Source organism: Petaurus breviceps, unplaced genomic scaffold (assembly GCF_028583685.1).
Source record: "Petaurus breviceps papuanus isolate PSGF00001 unplaced genomic scaffold, PetGlider_PUasm1.0 76, whole genome shotgun sequence".
NCBI lineage: Eukaryota > Metazoa > Chordata > Mammalia > Diprotodontia > Petauridae > Petaurus > Petaurus breviceps.
In genome coordinates, this window is record NW_027186473.1 from 291,960 (window position 1) to 310,725 (window position 18,766).

Consider the following 18,766-nt stretch of genomic DNA (forward strand, 5'->3'; position numbering starts at 1 on the left):
CTGAGCAAGTCAAGTCAGTTTCCTAATCAGGAAAATGGGGATAATATTCACAGCACTACCTTACAGGGTTGTCATGGGGATCAAATGAGATAACATATGTAAGTGCTTTGTATACCTTAAGATGCTATATAAATATTTGCCATTATTATTATTGCATAAGTGACTTTACAATATTAAAAAGTGCTTTTCTCATCAGAATCCTGTGATATACATAATGTAAGCATTATTATCTCCATTTTACAGTTGACAAAACTGAGGCCTAGTGAAATTAAATGATATTGTCAAGTTCCTGTGACTAGAAGAAAACTGGGATATAATCAGGGAACAGCCATTACAGTAAATGAGACTTTAGAGTCATCTAATGTGCTGCTTGTACCTATTGGTCCTAAATAGCAATTCAGTAAATTAATCTTCAGAAAAAAGATGATCCCTTGGATCTGGGGGGTTCAGGGATGCAATACCTGAATTAGCCCAACTGCTGTAGTTGAAATGAGCAATTTCTCCCCAATTAATTACTATTTCTCCTTCCACTTTTCCACGTCTGAACAACAGCATTGGTAGATAGGATGCAAATGAAAAGCTTTCCCCGCTCTCTCCTTGTCCTCCTTCTGCTTCCTCCCTTTACCCCTCACTTTCCCTGATTATGCCTGTTTTTAGTGCCCAAGTATAATGAGAGCTATGAATATCTTAGTGTCTACAGCTTTTCGATGGGATTTCATTTCTTCCTCCAATATTGAATGAGATGAGAGGCAGTTTGGTGCTGGCAGCTTGTGAAGTCAGGAATACTACCATCCTTTGACACATACAGGTTGAGGAGTCTCTGAGGAAGTCACTTACTTAAGCTCTCCAGGCCCCAGACAATGATCTACAAGTGAACATCTAAATTAGTAGGGGGAGTCCCCTACAACAATGAAATCAAAGGTTCACAACAACAAACAACAACAAAGTAAGTTAACATATTAGGATCACAGATTGAGGGTTAGAAGTACATTCAAGATCTCTAAGTCCAACCTCCAAAAAAGAGGTTGAGGCATGGAAAAGTTAAGTGGCTTGTCTAAGGTCACACAGTTAGGAAGTACTTGAAGTGCATTTCATTAGAATTCCTTCAAGTATAGAACTCAGGTCTTTCTTGATCCAAATCTAGCGCCTTACCCACTACTCCACACGGTCTCCTCTTTCTGGAAGAATAAAACTTTACTAACCTTTCAAAAAACTTCTCCAAAAAGTCACTTAGCTGAGAGATCTTACCTTCTTTCTCCTGCATCTCAATTCAACATACTTGGGAAAAAAACAACACACCCAAAAAACCAGACAGCCAGAACTCCCCCACTTCTCTCTAGCTTGATCTCCATTTCAGATTTCTAATTTGTCCCAGTGTCTGCTTCTGATTAAAACTACCACCTGAGGTTGAACACAAGACCTGCAGCCAAACAGCTGAGGGAAAGAGTCAGCCATTTTAGTAACTGAATGAGAATCTAAGTAATCTGGTGAACCCCACAATGGGCAGCAGTTTGTATAGCCATAGGTACTAACCAACAAATAGTACTCAAACCATTTACAAACAAGATAGATAAGCAGGCTTCTGGAAGCACTTTCAGCTTGGGAAGCCTGGCAGTTTTTATTTTTATAATGGCCATCCATACTCTAAGCAGTGCTCACAACAAACAATCCACACTGGAAAAAGAACTGACACTACCAGGTTGGAAACACAATTTGTCCAGAGCTGTCACTAGTCTGGTTCTCTCTTGTCCAACATGAGCAGGTACTTGTGTCTGATGATGAAGAGCTAAATTTCAACATGGCTGACCAAAAAAAAAAAAAAATCAAACAATTTTTTAAAATTTAAAAACATAAAAATAAAGTCTGGCTGATTTTGCACTTGAAAAATAGCTTGGACCATAATAAAACTGCCTTCTGAATGTAGCCTAAAAGTTCATCTACCACCCTATTCTCCTAGGTGCTTTCATCAATTATGTTTCATCAGAAGCTTCCTGGAGCTAGGTCAGCTCAGTCTCCTGGCTACAGGAACCGTTGGTTCCCACTGTCTCTTCCTCTTTTGCTTACTTGTCTGCCAGGAAACCACCTGCTTAGTAAGTTGGCTTCCTTATCTAAAAGCTTCACTATGAAGATGAGTTCAGAATGACTGGTCAGGCTAGAAGTGAGGAGACAAGGCAGAAAAGTCCTTGACAATAGAACTGAAAAACAACCATTGCTCTCCTTGAAACTAGATTTTCATGGTTCACTTTAACCACAGGCCAAAAATTAAGGTTTGGAGCAAAAGCTAATTAGTAAAGAAATATTTGGATTTAGGCAGTTTAGTTAATGTATTTCTTTCCGTATTGCTGATGTAAATTAAGGACATAGGTGATCAAAAGATTAACTAGTTAGATAGTCTTGATAACGATATGAAATACATTGATCAACAAATAATTTGGAGTTTAGATTCCAAGAATTCAAAACAGGCAAAACGCTCCAACTGTTTCTTCTCTCGACTTCAGTCTTTGGGAATTTTTCAAATATCAACTAAACTCTGACTTTACAAAGTCCTTCTTCAAAACTTCTTAGGGCATTCAGGTGACCTTGGATTGTTGTAGGGTATGACTATGTAGTAAAGAGTTTGAATCTGGTCCCAGAAGCAAACTATGTCTGCTCTCCAAGAGCCAACTGTGCTAAGTACAAAGAAGTTTGTCAGCAGCTAGCTAGCCACTTAGTAAAGACCCCCAGGACTTTCTACCCCCTTCTGATTCTCCAGAGTGGTGGAAAAGAGAATAGGGAGCTAAGAGTTACACAATTTTTAGGCCATCTATAAAATTTGCGGCTGGTATTCTAAATGTGAGATCCTTGTATAAGTCCAGTGATTAGTAGATATACAATTGGAGGAGCTGAGTCGTATCAATCTTTACATTCTTGATATGAACAAAAAAAAGAGAAGAAGGAAATTGTAGTTTAATGGAAGGATGACTCATCTTTGGAGAAGCAAATAAAGAAATTGGTGGAGCTGGTTTTATCCTATGCCCCACGGCAACAAGAAAAATCATTTTGCAATTTGGCTCTCATTTTGTAGTATTCATATTAAATACCTGCAAAATTCAATGTTAAAAAAAAGTTACCACAAGCATCTCACCAAATTAAACTAAAATGTACTTTAATATTTCATGAACTGAAAGCTAAGGAGAGAATAGGTGGATATGGGGAGAAATATTCTTGATTCATGATTTCCAATATATTTCTTCTATCTTATTCTTGATCCATTAATTTACAATATAAGAAATCAGAGGGTACAAAGACACATAGACTACACAGAAACCCTGTGCTTCTTTATTAGGAATATATTATCCTAGAAAATAATCAGAAGGCACTAGATATAATAAAAACTGAGTAACATCACAAAAAATAAAAATAATAATAACTAGCATTTATATAGTGCTCACTATGGGCCAGGCACTGTGTTAAACACTTTACAATTATTATCTAACTGGATCCTCACAACAACCCTGTAAGGTAGATGCTATTATTAACCTCATTTCATAGATGAGGAAACTGAAGAAAGCAGAGGTGAAGGGACTTGCCTAGGGACACCCAGTAAGAAAGTATGTGAGCTAGGATTTGATCTCAGCCTTTCATGGTTCCAGATCTGGTGCTCTATCCATTGTGCCACCTAGCTGCCTTTTATATGAACAAGAAATAAATGGTTTCTTACAGATGTGAGTCATTCACAGATCAGTTTTCTACCTACAGCCACACTACTAAGTTGTTAGCATGAAAATTAATACAAAATGAGAATTAAAAAATGAGCAAAAATATGGCATGCATCTGGCTCATTCCTGTCCTATTCAAATGACGACTGTTAACGAAAACTGAATAGTGCACAAAAAAAAAAGTACAATATTATACGCTCATACAAGTTTTAGTGAAATCAATCAAATAACATAAAAAAGGAGAACAACCACCTGGATGGCACTTTAATTAATTAACATGTGACTTGGGCAGTAGAAAGAGCGGACTGCCAAAGGCTACACTGGTTCAGAATAGAAACTTGTTTGTAAAATTTTAATGAGAAGAATGACGGAAAAGCATAATCAATATTACCTCATAAAGAGAAATGGTGCAGGAGAAACCCAGTTCAAGGAAATCTTGGTGAGCAATGTCCAACCATGCAATGTTATCTCAAGGGCAGTTAAGGACAAAAATGGAAGGTTGATAACAAGTAGAAGGAAAAGAAAAAATGCATATAACAGACTATTTTCAAATGAAATTAAATCACAAAAGGTAATATTTGTAAAGTGCTCGGGTCAGTGTCCAGCACATAGTAGACATTACATAAATGCTTATTCCCCCCTTTTTACAAACAAGAGTTCTAGCACTACCACAATGGGACTTTATCATAATCCCAGATGTGTTTATGAAAAAGGTAGAAATGGCACCAAAGGGAATAAAGAGACGGAAAGCAAACAGGTTAGACCTGTAACCAACCAAAAGACTTTGGCCTGCCAACACAGCAAAGTCCAAGTGAATCAAGAGCATCTTTACCCATTCTATGACACACAATTGGTTCTTCATCCAGAGAAACTTTAGTGCTTGTCTATCATGATATGGGTCAGACAATTTGCACCCAGAATTGAACAGGAAGAGAGCAAACTAGAATGCCTTCAGGAAATTATGAATGTCCTTTACTGACCCAAGACGCCTCCCTGAAACAAAGGTTCATCTTTTAAATACTAATACAGTATTCCACTAGAGTTCTCATCTAACTGTGAGAAATGGAACACAAAATAGGTATGACACACAAACAGAACATGTAGAAAGGAGTGTATTTTACCCAGGCAGGTTGCAACATAAAACAAATAAGGAACTCTGAAGAACAGATGTCATCAGGGAAACTTATAGCCCAAAAAAAGAGGATGTAGTTACAAGAGGTAGGCAAGGAATAAAAGGTAGACAGACTAAGTGGTCCAATGGTATCTGTGACATCAGGAGAAAATGACACTGGGATGACCCCATGTAGTAAAGTGATGGGAATGACACGGGTAAGATCAGCAGGTATGAACAGCTATCCTTCTGTGAATGGACAAGGCAGATGTTATCAACAGTTGACAAATAAGGAAATTAAGGTTGCGAAGCTAAGTGACTTACACAGCTAATTTGGGACAGAGTACCCTAAACTGAGTAGATATGAAGAAAGTGAAACACAAAAAAACAAAACCCAAAACCCAATCCTTTAGTAGAAAATACAGCATTCAAATTCAATTGAACAAACATTAATACATGTTACGTGCAAGACCCTATGTTTAGTGCTGAGATTGCCAAAACTGAAATAATCCTTTCCCCAAATTAGTCTACTTTCTACTGAGGAGGGGACAGGGTGGTGGCAGAAAGAGAAGGTTAGGACAAGATGCTACCATACATCAATAGGTTTTGAGTAAGGGACAAGAAGAATAATTTTTTTTCTTAAAGAAGTTTCATAGAAAGACTACGTTTTAGCAGGGGGAGTGTAGGAACTGGGACAGGAAAAGACCATATGGGAGAGAAAGAAATGGAATCCTCAGGGAGAAATACTAAGGAGAATACTGCCATTTCAAAATTCCTCCTAGAAGCTGTTCCTGATGAACCTCATATCACTCTTATCATTCCCTGATTTTGGCTTCCTCAGCATTTATAATTTATGTAATTTCCTGAATGAGGTATGAGTAAGGTATAGAGTAATGAATACTGAATTTAAGAGTTACGAAACCTGGGCCTGAATCCTGGTTTTCCTAGGTGATTTTGGGCAAGTCATTCTCTTTCTCTAGAAAACTTCTTTACTCGTTGGACTAGAACACCTCTAAGCTTCTATCCAGGTCTGAACATACCAATGCCAACGATGGCCATTTGACAGATGAGGAAATCAAGGCTGAGACACCAAGTGACTTGTTCAAGTTCATAACAAAAGCCACAACTGGACTCATGTCCCCTAATTCTGAGCTCAAATGATCCAATATTCTCCACCTCCCCAGATTTCTCCCTAAATAAAGGCACTATAGTCATACCCTTTTATCAGCCAAAATTAATAAACTACACAGAAATTTTGGTTTTTCAGAACAGTGAGTATTCCTGGTTTCTAAGTTATCATTACTAAAGCATTTGTTACCCTTTAAATATATCCTCACATTATATGCCAATGACCCGAGAACTTTCCCTATTGATCCATAGATGGCAGGGAGAAAATCACCTCAAATTTGAGAAATGAATTAGAACTTGGACCACAAATTCTTAACGACTTTATGATGTTATATGATATTGGCTTTTGAAATTAGTCACGTGAACACATAAAAAGCTGCTCTCCACTGAGGACTCAAATCTCTTGACCGACAGTAAAGTAAATCTATCACTTACTGGTTCATCAGACCATGGAAAAGTTTGGGTTGAACTATGGGAACAAGAGAGTTAGAGAGATAGCTTTCTTGCAATCCATCAGTGGTCTTTTCTGTTGAGTGATTTTTTTTTTTGAGTCAAACCTTAAAGGTAGGACTCTGTATACAGGTAAAGCCACAATGAGAATTTTCTATTTCAGTCTTGTTTTCATATGTACATTCAGAGACATCCACATCTTAAACAGACAGTATGACAAGAAATGGTAATAACTCATATTTTCTATCAGGGAGCGGGAGAGGACAAAACTGTTCATGTGTGTCTATTAAACTAGACACACTATGGCATATAAAGAGATGATACCCCCCAACAGCTGTCCAGATAACTGACATTCTCTCCATCCATGACTCTCTGCTAGAGTTTGGAGTGCCTTCTTTCCTAAATTCCTCATTTTCCTCCCTCTGTTTGGATGGTTACCCTGATGACTATTGCTTCTGTATCTGTCTTTCCTTCCCTCCACCATGCCTTGATTCCTAGATTTCCCCCCCTCACTGAATAGATCTTAATATGCAATGCTATTCTATGCCTCTTTTTACCCATCTGGCTTCTTTTGAATAAGGCATGCCTTTCCAGAGCCATATTCCATACATAGATACTTCCCCACTAAATCTGAAGTGACTTCTGAGGTCCTATTTGCCTCCCTGCATTAGTTCACTTTACTCACACTTTGTGCATCTGTATAGAGAAACAGTTGGGGCCAGGCAGCTAGGTAGCAAAGTGGGTAAAGGGCAGGTTATGGAGAGTCAGGAAGACTCCCCTTCCTGAGTTCAAATTTTACTTCAGACACTTACTAGCTGTGTGACCTTGGGCAAGTCACTTAACCCCAACTGCCCTGACTTCCTGACTAAAAAAAACCCCAAATAAATAAAAAAGAGTAAGCTGATGCCTCTAAGATGAAACTTAATATTCTTAAATATAAAGCCCTATATTTGTGTTCAAAATATCAACTTGACAAATACAAGATGTGGGTACCCCGAATAAACAGTGTTGTCTGATAAAGACAGGGGGCTTTAATAAATTCACACTTCAGTAAGATGTGTGTCACCAATGAGATCTGAGAGACACAGATGCTAATGTTTTTTGAGGATGTAATTAGATGATTGAATCATCCACAATAAGGTGACAGTTCTGCTGCACTGCTCAGAGAATGCCTGGAGTATCATATTCAATTCTAGGAGTATCTAGAAGGGAACCAGAAAAGAGAAAGGACTAGAGACCATGTCATATAACAACCAGGTTGAAAGAATTTAGCCTAAAGACAAAAGAAGGATGAAGCTCTCTTCAAGGATTTGAAGGACTAAGATGAATCAGACTTATTTTGCTTGGTCTCCAAGGACAGAACTAGGAACAATGGGTAGATAGTTTAGAGAGGCTGATCTCGGTTTCACATAAGGAAAAACTCTATAATAAGAATCACCTCGAAGTGGAACAGTCTACCTTGTAAGGTAGTGAGTTCCTCCTCACTTGTGGTCCTCAAAGTTAAACTTAGATGACTATCAATGAATCAACATGAAATCAATCATCACCTGGTTGAGAATGTTGTAGATGAAATTTGTGGATTATGAGGTCCTTTTTATGCTGAAATTGACTTTGTCATCCCCGTGGAAACAAGGAGATATAGATAGATATGACAAATGAAAACAGAAAAACAACAATGACAACATTAAACAGCTTGCTCTTCCTTCTCCAGATGTTTCCCATACCCTCTCCAATGTCAATTCTCTCATCCTGTTTATGATTTCAAGACTAGCTTTGTATATGAGACCACATGGATCTATTGCTCAGGAAAATCTTGTTGGTCTTTCTAATAGATGTGGCAGTTTGAGGAAACAGAAGCAACTGGTAGTAATTGGAAAAAATAAAATACTATCTAAAGCGGAAAAAAAAAAGACAACCGGTAAAGATTTAAATGTTGCTTATGAAGAGACTTTGATCTTTATCATTAATCATTAATAAAGGAATAAAAGGGAAGAACACTGGCATATGCTACTGCCTATTACTAAACAAATTTACTCAATAAAAAATTTTAGGATAGGCTCATTGGAAATTATCTTGTCCAAATCTATCACTTTATAGATGAAGCCCAGAGGAAATAAATGACTTCCCTAGGACTACAGTTGGTCATTTAAGGAAGATATTGACAACAAAGAGTGCGGGGAATTCAAAGGTAGATTGGAGCCAAATTATGGAGGGTACTCAATTCCAGATTATGGAGTAAAATTATGGAAGGTGCTGAATTCCAGGATGAGGGCTTTGAACTTCACTTGATAGGCAATGAACCTTTGTAAATTTGGGGGCAGCCCAATGATGTGGTTAGCTCTCCATATGGAAAATTAATTTAGAAGCATTGCATAAGATTTTTGTGGGGGAGTCATTTAAGAGACTGTTGTATTAGTTTAAGTGAGAGATAATGGGACTTAGAACAGTGGTTCAGAGCGGGAATCCATGAGAAAAAGGATGAGGTGAGGAGTTGAATTAATAGGCCATGAAAACCAAGTGAATTATAAATGGCAAAGGAAAAGGAAAAGTCAAAGCTAATGCTGAGGTTTCCAACCTTGGTAGAATGAAAGTGACATTATGAGTTCAAAGGTTTATTTATTTAATTTATTCATTCAACAAACATTTGTTAATTGACCATATTATTCCCCACCAAAAGTGATTCCAACTTAATTTGAAGTTCTTTGTCATTGCCCACTTTCCCCATCCTGAAGCCTCTATCCTGAACCAAAAAGACACTTATAATGATCCTTTACAGGCAAAGAGAATTTTGAAATTGCTATTGATAGTATTGCATTTATTTTTCAAGGGTAGATTTTTAGGCAAAATTTAAGGATTTCAGCCCACAAGCATATGACCTGTGTTTGTGACATCACGATGATGACTAACAATACCCAAAGAAATGGAAATTAATTTATATTCATTTTTACTGTCTGGCACTTTAATTAGTCAGGGTTATTATATTAGGTTATTAATATTAAGTTAAGGTTAGACTTGGGGCTGGGTGGTTTTTAAAAAATAGAAAATATTTATCAAAGAGTATCACCAAGCCCTCTGTGTTTGACTACATACATTTAGGAAGCACTGGACAAAGAGGCTACACCATTTTTAACATGTGTATTGCAGGCAGCTGGAAGTAGCAAAAGCAGAAGGATAGATACTGCAGGATTATCTTGGACTCCGAAAAAAACTAGATGTTTCTTTTTTCAGACTAGGAATTATTCATTGTGCTGCCTTGCTTTTTGGTTAGTTGTAAATTACTGTCTGATGTTTACGTGAATAGACAGAAACCTCAAGACAGGTTAAACTAACAAAGGATAGGCCATTTTGCTTTCTCTTAGTCAACATCCTTCTATCATTAATGGTCAGCATGCGTGATGAAATGTGCCCGACAAATGCTTCTTGTTAATGTGCAAATGGTTTATTTTTGAGGAGTACATCAAGGGAACATAAAGCTGCCCCCAATCATTAAGGTGATTTTTAAAGCAAGCAAGCAAGAAACAAAACCCAAAGCCCTCATCTACTGTATCTGGAATCATGGATAGTGATTATGAGCTATTGCTTTTTTTCTTTGTGTGTTGACATTTGACCCTTTCTAGAAAATGCACCTTGCACCAGTGAAACTTAAGGCACCAGCTAGTTACTCATTAAACTCAGGTACCAATGGTTGACTCGTACAAATCATGATGTTAACCACCCTGCCTGGCTTGTGTGCAAAAGTGGAAAGAAGCAATCATCATAGCTGTGAAATTCTGTCATATTGGCAGAATTGGGCTGCAAAGTACAGCAATGTGTGTTTGACCTCTGATCTATGAAGTTTGCATAAACCTTTGAACCTCAGTTTGGAATTAAGAAACAGCATTTACTAATACTAGGATGAGATGTGTCCAGTAATTGCTCACCTTTCCACGGGTTAATATTGTGAATGACCACCTTCCTTCCCCAATGGTTAACCAGCAAAGAAGGCTTAGAAGGAAACCCATGAAGACAGACTTTTCACAATCATTATTATGAACTAACAACATGGGTAAAAATTTTCACCATGGGAATATAGGATAAATCAGATGTCCAGAGGTTCTAAATGTCAAAAACTGTACTTTTGATTCTTATTTTTCAAAATCTCATTAAACACCATACGTTACCAAAATATAATAATGGGGACAACAATATGGAGTTCCTGGGAATCTGCTTTAGCCCCCATTTGTTTGTTATATGTGGTAGGAAAGAGCATAAAATGATAAATTCTAGGACAAAATAAAGAGTTAACTACTGACTTTTTTGTTTTAAAGCTGCCCCACCTTTGATATATTTTTGTTCAGTCCTTTATCTAATCTCTGTTATAAAGTACAAAGCCATATCAAACCATAAATGAGGTGAGGGGGAGGAAATGAATTAAATTATGGGAAACAAGTTCTATTCCTTTTGCCCAAAATGTATTTTTCAACACTGAACATCAGACTTAGAACAATATAGCCAATGATATCTGATTCGCAGGTTGAAATTTCTCTATTATATTTCTTCACTATAAACTGTTATACTGAATAGTGTCCATAGAAAAGAATGAGGATTAGCTTCTATTGAATATGCGTTAGAAAAGCAACTTTTTTGGAACAGAAAGAAACTAATACGGATTTTATTCCTCTAGTTTCTTTGGATTTACATTATTATAATGCATGCAGCACAAATAAATTATGGAAATTAATTATTACTTTAATTTTTATTTACACTAAAGTACACAAAATTCCATTTTCAGGCTGGGATTGGTCAGGTTTTGTCTGTGTACCTCCAATGCCTGGTACACAATAGATGCTTGTTGATTAATTCATTTTGTCAATGACCCCTTTGAGGAAAAATATTATAATGGACTTTACTATGATAAACTTCTATACCACTAGTAGTGGATTTAATACTAATATTAATTCTATTAATTTTGTGTATTTTTAAACATCAAAAAGTGTTAGAATCTTGCATTAGCTCTCTTAGATCTAACTCTCAAATACCTTTTTGGAAAACACAAATGGGAGTGGTGAGCAAATTTATCTTTCATAGCTTATTGTCTTAAAATAGTAGCCACATATGGAAAATACTCATTACATTTTGAAGGGGGTTTTTCCCCCCTAAGTCAAAAGATGGTTAAGATACAGGTTGATGTTAAGCTTTCTAACATTCTTATTAGGTACGCACCCTTTACAAAATTTAAAGTAAATTTATACTGAAGCAAAAACCAATGAATTATTTCCTTTTGAAGTATTTTTATTTCACTCAATGAAAACTAAGATAACTTGCTAATTAATTGACTCACTGAACCCGATCTAAACTAGTGGAACAAAACCTATTTGTCCTCCCATCATTCTTAAAATAAATAAGGGTTTCCCTACCTTTCTAGTCTCGAGGCCTGTGCACAACCGGTTAACAGGAACAACACCTTAGCTTAAGTAACCCTTCCACTTAATCACAAGAGCTTTGTACCTCGGTTACCCGCTGGCCACATCTCTTTATTGGTCAGTGAGCTTTGGCCATTTAAATTCTTTGGAAATAATTTGTTAAGGGCACCTGGAATGAGTCTGAGTGGGTGAGACTGAAAAGAAGAGAGGATGTTAAATACTGCCAACTCCAGAACTCTCAACAGCAATTTGGAAATTAATAGAAAACCAGCTGTAACTAATGGATTTTTGGAGGGTCAGATTAAACCTGAAAGGAAGAAAAAAAGTAGTCAAAGGCTTTGACATTTTCACAGGGAAGAGAATTTAACTGAACTCTAAAACTAACCCAAAGGGAATGAATCATACCCAAACACCGCCATCCTGGCACAGGAGGGGTGCAAATAACTTGGGTTACTTAGGACAGATAAGATAAGGGAAGGGCAGATTTTACCCAGCAGGGTTCCATTTTCAACAAACTCTCTAGTGTAGATGACTATGGAAGACTGCTTTTCTTGTAATCAGTATTCAGTCAAAATGGCAAGTTATTCAAGAATGGCAGAAAGGTGGTGACAGAAATCATACTTAGAAGCAAAGTGGAGTATTGTTTCTCTTTGCTTACAAAATACAGAGCCCCCAACGATCTTACCTGAAAGGGGAGGATAAAAGGGCAGGTACAGGAGAAATAAAAGCCAGGGGATAATAAAACATGATTCACGACAATAAAAAGGGTCTGTACATAACAACGGAGTAGTAGGCCCCGAAGCACTCAAGCAAAGTAAATAATGCTCCTTTTCAAGCAGTTAAGAGAAGGAACCACATGGAAACTCTTTCCCTAGGCTGAATTTTTCAGTGTAGCTGAAAGGACAGTATAATCTGCTTGTAGAAAACATGCAGAGAGGAAAGGGCAATAAAGAGTGTGCTCTAGAACGTAATGCTGAATGTCTGGGACCCAAGTCCTTCTGAACTTGAAGTAAAAGCAAACACCACCAAACAGCATGGCATATAAAGACACACACACACACACACACACACACACACACACAGCGGTCATTCTGCAGACTTATGACTTAGAACCACTTTACCAAAACAAAAAACCTCAGAAGTTCGGAATAAATGAAAATTGGGAGTAGAGAGAAAGACCAGGCAGACCAGAAAAAAAAAATCTGAATTAAAAGTATTGGGGGAGGGCAATATTTTTTTTTGCACTTTTTGGAGGGCAATTGACTTGCCCAAAGTCACATGTCTAGTAGTAAGTGTGTCAAGTGTCTGAGGCCACATTTGAACTCAGGTCCTCTGGACTCCAGGGGCCATACTCTATTCACAGCGCCACCTAGCCTCCCCGGGTGATACATTTTTACGTGTTCCAGTACCCCACCCTCTCCACCTCCAAATGGGACTTTTCCTCAAAACCAAGAAAAAGAGTTAAAACAAAAAGACTCAACACAAGAGCACCTGACAATGTTTACAACATTCTGCCTGGTCGTCCCCCCACTTCTCTGCAATGAGGAAGAACGTGTTTATTTATCTCTTCTCTCCCAGCATCATGGCTGAATTGATCCACTTCAAAAACAAAGGACAAAACAACTTTTCAAATTAACTTCTCTTACCTACAATGAAGATCCCAAAAACTTCAGAAGGAAATGATTTTAAATGTTCTATGTAATAAGAATCTCAAATGATGTCTGGAGGATTACAAATTTAAAATGGTAGAATGTGAACTGACAATGCGTCAAGTGCCAGAGTAAATAAGTGAATACTCTCGTGGCACTTGTTTGTACTTCTCATATATTGTCTACATAATAATATGCAGCTACGTGTTTACCCTTCCATAGGAGCAAAAACCAAGTTTTCTCTATTTTTATATTTTCATCCTGTATGTAGGAGCTACATATTGAATTTACTTACTTTGAATTTCCCAAGGGAAACTAAAAGAATGCCCAATAATATGAATATCTGGGTGTCATTATAAAGTGGATAATGCTATGTCTCTAAAGATATGAATAATCATGAAGAAGATACCACATCACACTTAAAACAGGTGAGGTATCCCATACAGCATCCATGTTGCCATGGCAGCAGACTGACCCAAACCTGTCTATCAAACCCAAACACTGAATTCAGGCATCTTTCATCACTGAAAAGAAAACTAGGACCTTCTTTTCTTACTACTAACTCAAAAATCCAGCTCCCTCCCCTCCCTTTAACCAGTTAGGTTAAACCAATCTTTTATTTTTTTTTTCATCATTCTCCCCCTATTCTCAGGTGATGAAGTCCAGTTTTATTCCACAGTGAAGTAAACCTGGCTTGATCCCTTTTCTTTATAGAAATACCCTGATTTCAAGGTATTATTCAGAGAGAAAGAATAATTCTATGCAAACTGAGAGAAGGCAAATCTGTGGCTTGGGGTGGGGAGGGGAAGGAAAGAAACAAAAGCAGAAGCTTAGGAAGAAAGGTGATAGCACCTGGGACAGGCTCGAGTGAAGGTAGAGGAATTCAGAGCAGGAAGGGTGAGCTCAGAGGATAAGGATGGAGACAGAAAGTAAGCATTGGCGAAGGGAAAAGTAAGCATTGTTGAAGGGAAAGTGATTTTTCCCAAAAAGGCTGTCTCTGGAAGAACAAGTTGCAATATTTAGATGATTTAATGACTCTGACAGTACTCATTACTATATACTTTGAACCTCTCACCTCCTCCTCCTCCTCCACCAAAATATTTATGGAAAGTAATTTATTCTTTATGTGCATTACTAATTACTTGACCACAACCCCAAATCCTAACTGGTCTTTACCCTCTTCTCTCACTCTGACCTTGCTAAACAAGTACTACAACACGTCCATAGAACAGTCCTTAAGTATCTTCCCTTCACAGGTCCAAACAATAATATGTATGCATGTCTAAGCCTAGAATCAAAAGATACCTAATCTGGCAATTAGTTCTATGTATGACATACTGGTGTAACAGAGTTTAAAAGTGTGGTATGAAACCTGTCACATTAAGATTAATTTTCATTTAATCAGTCAGTATAGTTTCAGTTTCCTTACAAAGTAAAACAATATTTAGGAAAAAAATTTTTTTTTCTTATCTCTATCTTTTTTTCCCCTTTTTTTATCTGTATCTTAGAAGATACAGTTCATTTACATAATAGGAAATAAAGTAGACTTTCCATTGACTGAGGAATGGCTAGACAAATTCTGGTATATGTAAATGTAATAAAGTCCCCTGGAAGAAACAATGAATAAGATGAATGATGGCAAGGAGGTGGCACAGTAGATAGAATGCCAGGCCTGGAGTCAGGAAGACCTGAGTTCAAATCCAGTCTCAGATACTTAAACTGTGTGACGCAGGGCAAATCACTTAACTCTCAGCTTCTACATCTGTAAAATGAGCTGGAGAAGGAATGGCAAACCCAGTATCTCTGCCAAGAAAACGCCAAATGGGGTCACAAATGGTAGGACCTGCCTCAACAACCACCACCAAGTATAGAAAGACTTAGATAAACTGATGCAAAAAGGGAAAGCAGCAAACCAGGAAAACAATATATACAACGACTACAACAACAGAAACAGAAGAACAAGAAGAACAAAACAATCAAAACTGAATGTTGTGAATTTATTAATAACCACGCTTGGTCCCATATGAGAAGATACTTCCTTGACACTGATTCACAGAAGTTGGGAACCACAGGCGTGGAACACTGCATATGACATCAGACAGTCGCAGTCACATTCTATACCAGGAATTAGGTACATGGCATTCAGAGAATTATACCAAAGAGAACATAGTAGATAATTTAATATTGCTGAATGATATTTTCAATAATAACAAACTATAAAACCACCTTCTTGCTTGGCATTCTCTAGGTTCCTTAAAAAGATTTAATCTAGGCTAACCTATTGTAGGACCTCTACCAATTCTCCCTTCCACCCTGTTCCCATAATCCCTCTTTTCCTAACCACAATCTTCAATCCCACCCAAATTCTAATATGCTCTACTGAGTCCCTGCCCTTCAGAAGCTTATAAACCAGATGACACTGATTCAAAGAAAGATAAGAGGCATATGTAACAAGTAGAGAATGGAGGTTATTGGCTACACGGTTTATCCCTCCTATCGACACTACCACAAATTTTCTTGACACGTTCAGTTAGTTAAGGGAAGAAAGGGTCTGGAGCCTACATTCTCTATGTTATGCTACACACGTAAACACAGTCATAAACAACACAAGAGGAACCAAAAGGCACAGCCAACGCATGTCACATAAGGCTTATAATGTGTGTAGCAGTGACACAAATACATTAAGAGATGATGATATTAATTGGAAAGAACAATTTGGGTCTAGGAGAACCAATTCCATGAATTTTAACTTCCTTTTCAACCAGGTTCACTTGATCTGAAGGTTTTAAAGGAACAAAAAGTGACCCAACCCCCGCCCCCCATCCCTGTTTTTCCACATTTATATTCCATTCTTCATGGAGTCCTAACAGCTACTCACATAATCAATTCTGCAAATGTTTGTTGAGTGCCTAATTGTGCATGAAGCACAATGCTAGTCAGAGATACTAAAACAAATATTCCCTGCTTTCAAGGAACTTACATTCTACAGACCCATGGCCTATATTCTACTAGTAAAGCATGAGATAGAAAAACAGTACAATGAAGATTGAGACAAGGGAGACCATTAACACCAGAGGAGGAGGAGTCACCTGAGTTAAGGCTAAAAGGAAGACAAAGGGTCAAAAATGACAAGGATGCATTCTAGATGAGGAATGGGAGTCAGACTATTGAGTTTATAGTAATCCAATTTGGCTGGAACATATGAGTTCAGAAAAGAAAATAGTAGGAAATAAGGATGAAAAGGTAAGTGGGAGCCAGACTGAAGTAGGTCTTAAATGCCAGGCTAAGAAGATTAAGTTTTATCCCATATACATTAAGGCAGGATTTTTTTTACCCTAAGTTTCATTAACTTCTTTTTAAAAATATATGTATAACTATATTTTAACGACTGGTTTCCTTTGTAATCTTTTGCATTTAAAAAGAGTATCCTAAAGAAGGAGTCTATTGACTTTATCAGACTGCCAAAGAATGCGTGACAAGGAAAAGAAAAGGTTAACAACGTCCATATTAGGGATACCATTCGGGGAAATGACATGTCAACCCTGTTTTCTTTTGCTTTTTAAAGAAAGATTAAGTTGGCACATACACTAAAGATCATAAATCCACCCTCATATATTGGGTAAACTAGAACCTGTAACCTAGACATAAATAGATAAACGCGTCTATCCAGTTATAGGCAGAAATTTTTCACAGAATATCTTCAAGTGGTAGCAATTTTGTTCCTTCTAAATCAAAGAAACCTGCTGGTGAGAGCAGAGAATCCAAGAGAGATTTTTTTTCCTATGTCTATGGATTCACTCAAACATACATATTTATTTAGATCCCTCTCAGAGGGCAAGTACACATAACTCATCATTTTCTATTTCTTCTTCTGTCTTTCTTACCCCAATTCTGTTTTTCTCCCCTCTTTCTTTTACTTTCTGTCTCCTAGCTAACAATGAGATAAAGAAGAAGAATGTTGTGAGTTAAGTTCTCTTCCTGGAGTCTACAAAAGCATTATATATCTTGGAGGCAAGAGGTTAGGGTTTACTACTGCCCTCCCAGCTGTATCTATACTTAGGCCATGAGTGTTCTTGTGCTTTAGGGACATAGACTTGAGACTTTGACTTTGGGTCAGGAGGAGGGAGTTGGGTATGCTGTTTCTTGGCCATATGGGCACCATGAGTTGAATAGCCATCAACAATTGTGGTGCTTCTGGCCACACTAAACTGGTAAACACGGTGCTATGGAAGTTTACATAGCAATAGCATGTAAAAAATATTCAGCAAAGATATACAATTGACAGTTTGGCCAACTCTCCCTCCTTCAGATTTGTAATGGGGGCATGCCTAATCAGAAGGGTTTAATTCACACTAGTCATGAAGAACTCTGCCTACTGGGTTGTTACATGCCTTAGGGAACTGGAAAGCTATTTCAACAGTTTGATGGTAGACATCTTGGAAGAATTAAGTCTGCAGGATGGTTTCTATAACTTCTTACAGAAAAATAGGCCTATATAAAATGGCCCTGGGGCGGCCAGGTAGCACAGCGAGTAAGAGCACCGGCTCCAGTGTTGAGAACACCTGGAGATCGAATCCCGGGCTCAGACACTTAGCACCCACCCAGTAACACCTGGCCGTGTAACCTTGAGCAATTTACTTAACCCCAATTGCTTAGGGGAGGCCAGGTGGCTCAGCGAGTAAGAGCACCAGCTCCAGTGTCGGGATGACCTGGATCAAATCTGGGCTCAGATACTCAGCACCACACCCAGAAATAATAACTGGCCGTGTAACCTTGAGCAAGTTACTTAACCCCAACTGCTTTAAAAAAATAAATAAATAAAATGGCCCTTCCAACTCCCTGGGTCCCAACCAGATTAGTAGTTGCTGTCTCAGATAGCATATCACCATGGCGACAGTAGGACAAATAAGGAAGGAAGAGGGAGGTGCAGATTTAGGGAGGAAGATAACTTGTTTTAGGCATGCTGAATTCAAAGTGCTAGAAGAATACCCAGATGCCCATTGTGTAGGCACTTGGGTATCCAAATATAGGGAAATACAGATCTGGTGTCAATTACACAGAGGTGATAACTGAAATCATGGGGATGGATGTAACTATCAAGGAAGAGGGTTTATCAGACAAAAGGAGGTAGGACAGACATTTTAGGTACTATCCTTGTCTAGTCGAATGTGAAAGAAGAGAAGCAAACCAAGGTGCTATCAGGAAGGGGTTAGTGCCTCTGGGGACACTGCTTATTAGATCTCTAATGATTATTCTTTGAGAGTAAGGCACATAGGATTTCAATGATCACAAAAAATTTAGTTAAGAGAAAACAGGGTTATGGGGGGG

The 18,766-nt window shown here is 37.8% G+C and overlaps 1 protein-coding gene across 8 annotated transcripts in view; it reads right to left on the reverse strand.

The window, feature by feature from the left end:
- Positions 1-18,766, reverse strand: part of RBM47 (RNA binding motif protein 47) — a 152,971-nt gene that overhangs the window by 26,949 nt on the left and 107,256 nt on the right. Inside the window, exon 1 of one of the 8 annotated variants that reach the window (XM_069105109.1) lies at positions 11,784-11,834. The exons of the other annotated variants lie outside the window; for them this stretch is intronic. The gene's annotated coding sequence lies outside the window, so the exon portion shown is untranslated. Of the gene's footprint in view, positions 1-11,783; positions 11,835-18,766 lie in introns of those variants that run through there. 8 annotated transcript variants of the gene reach the window in all.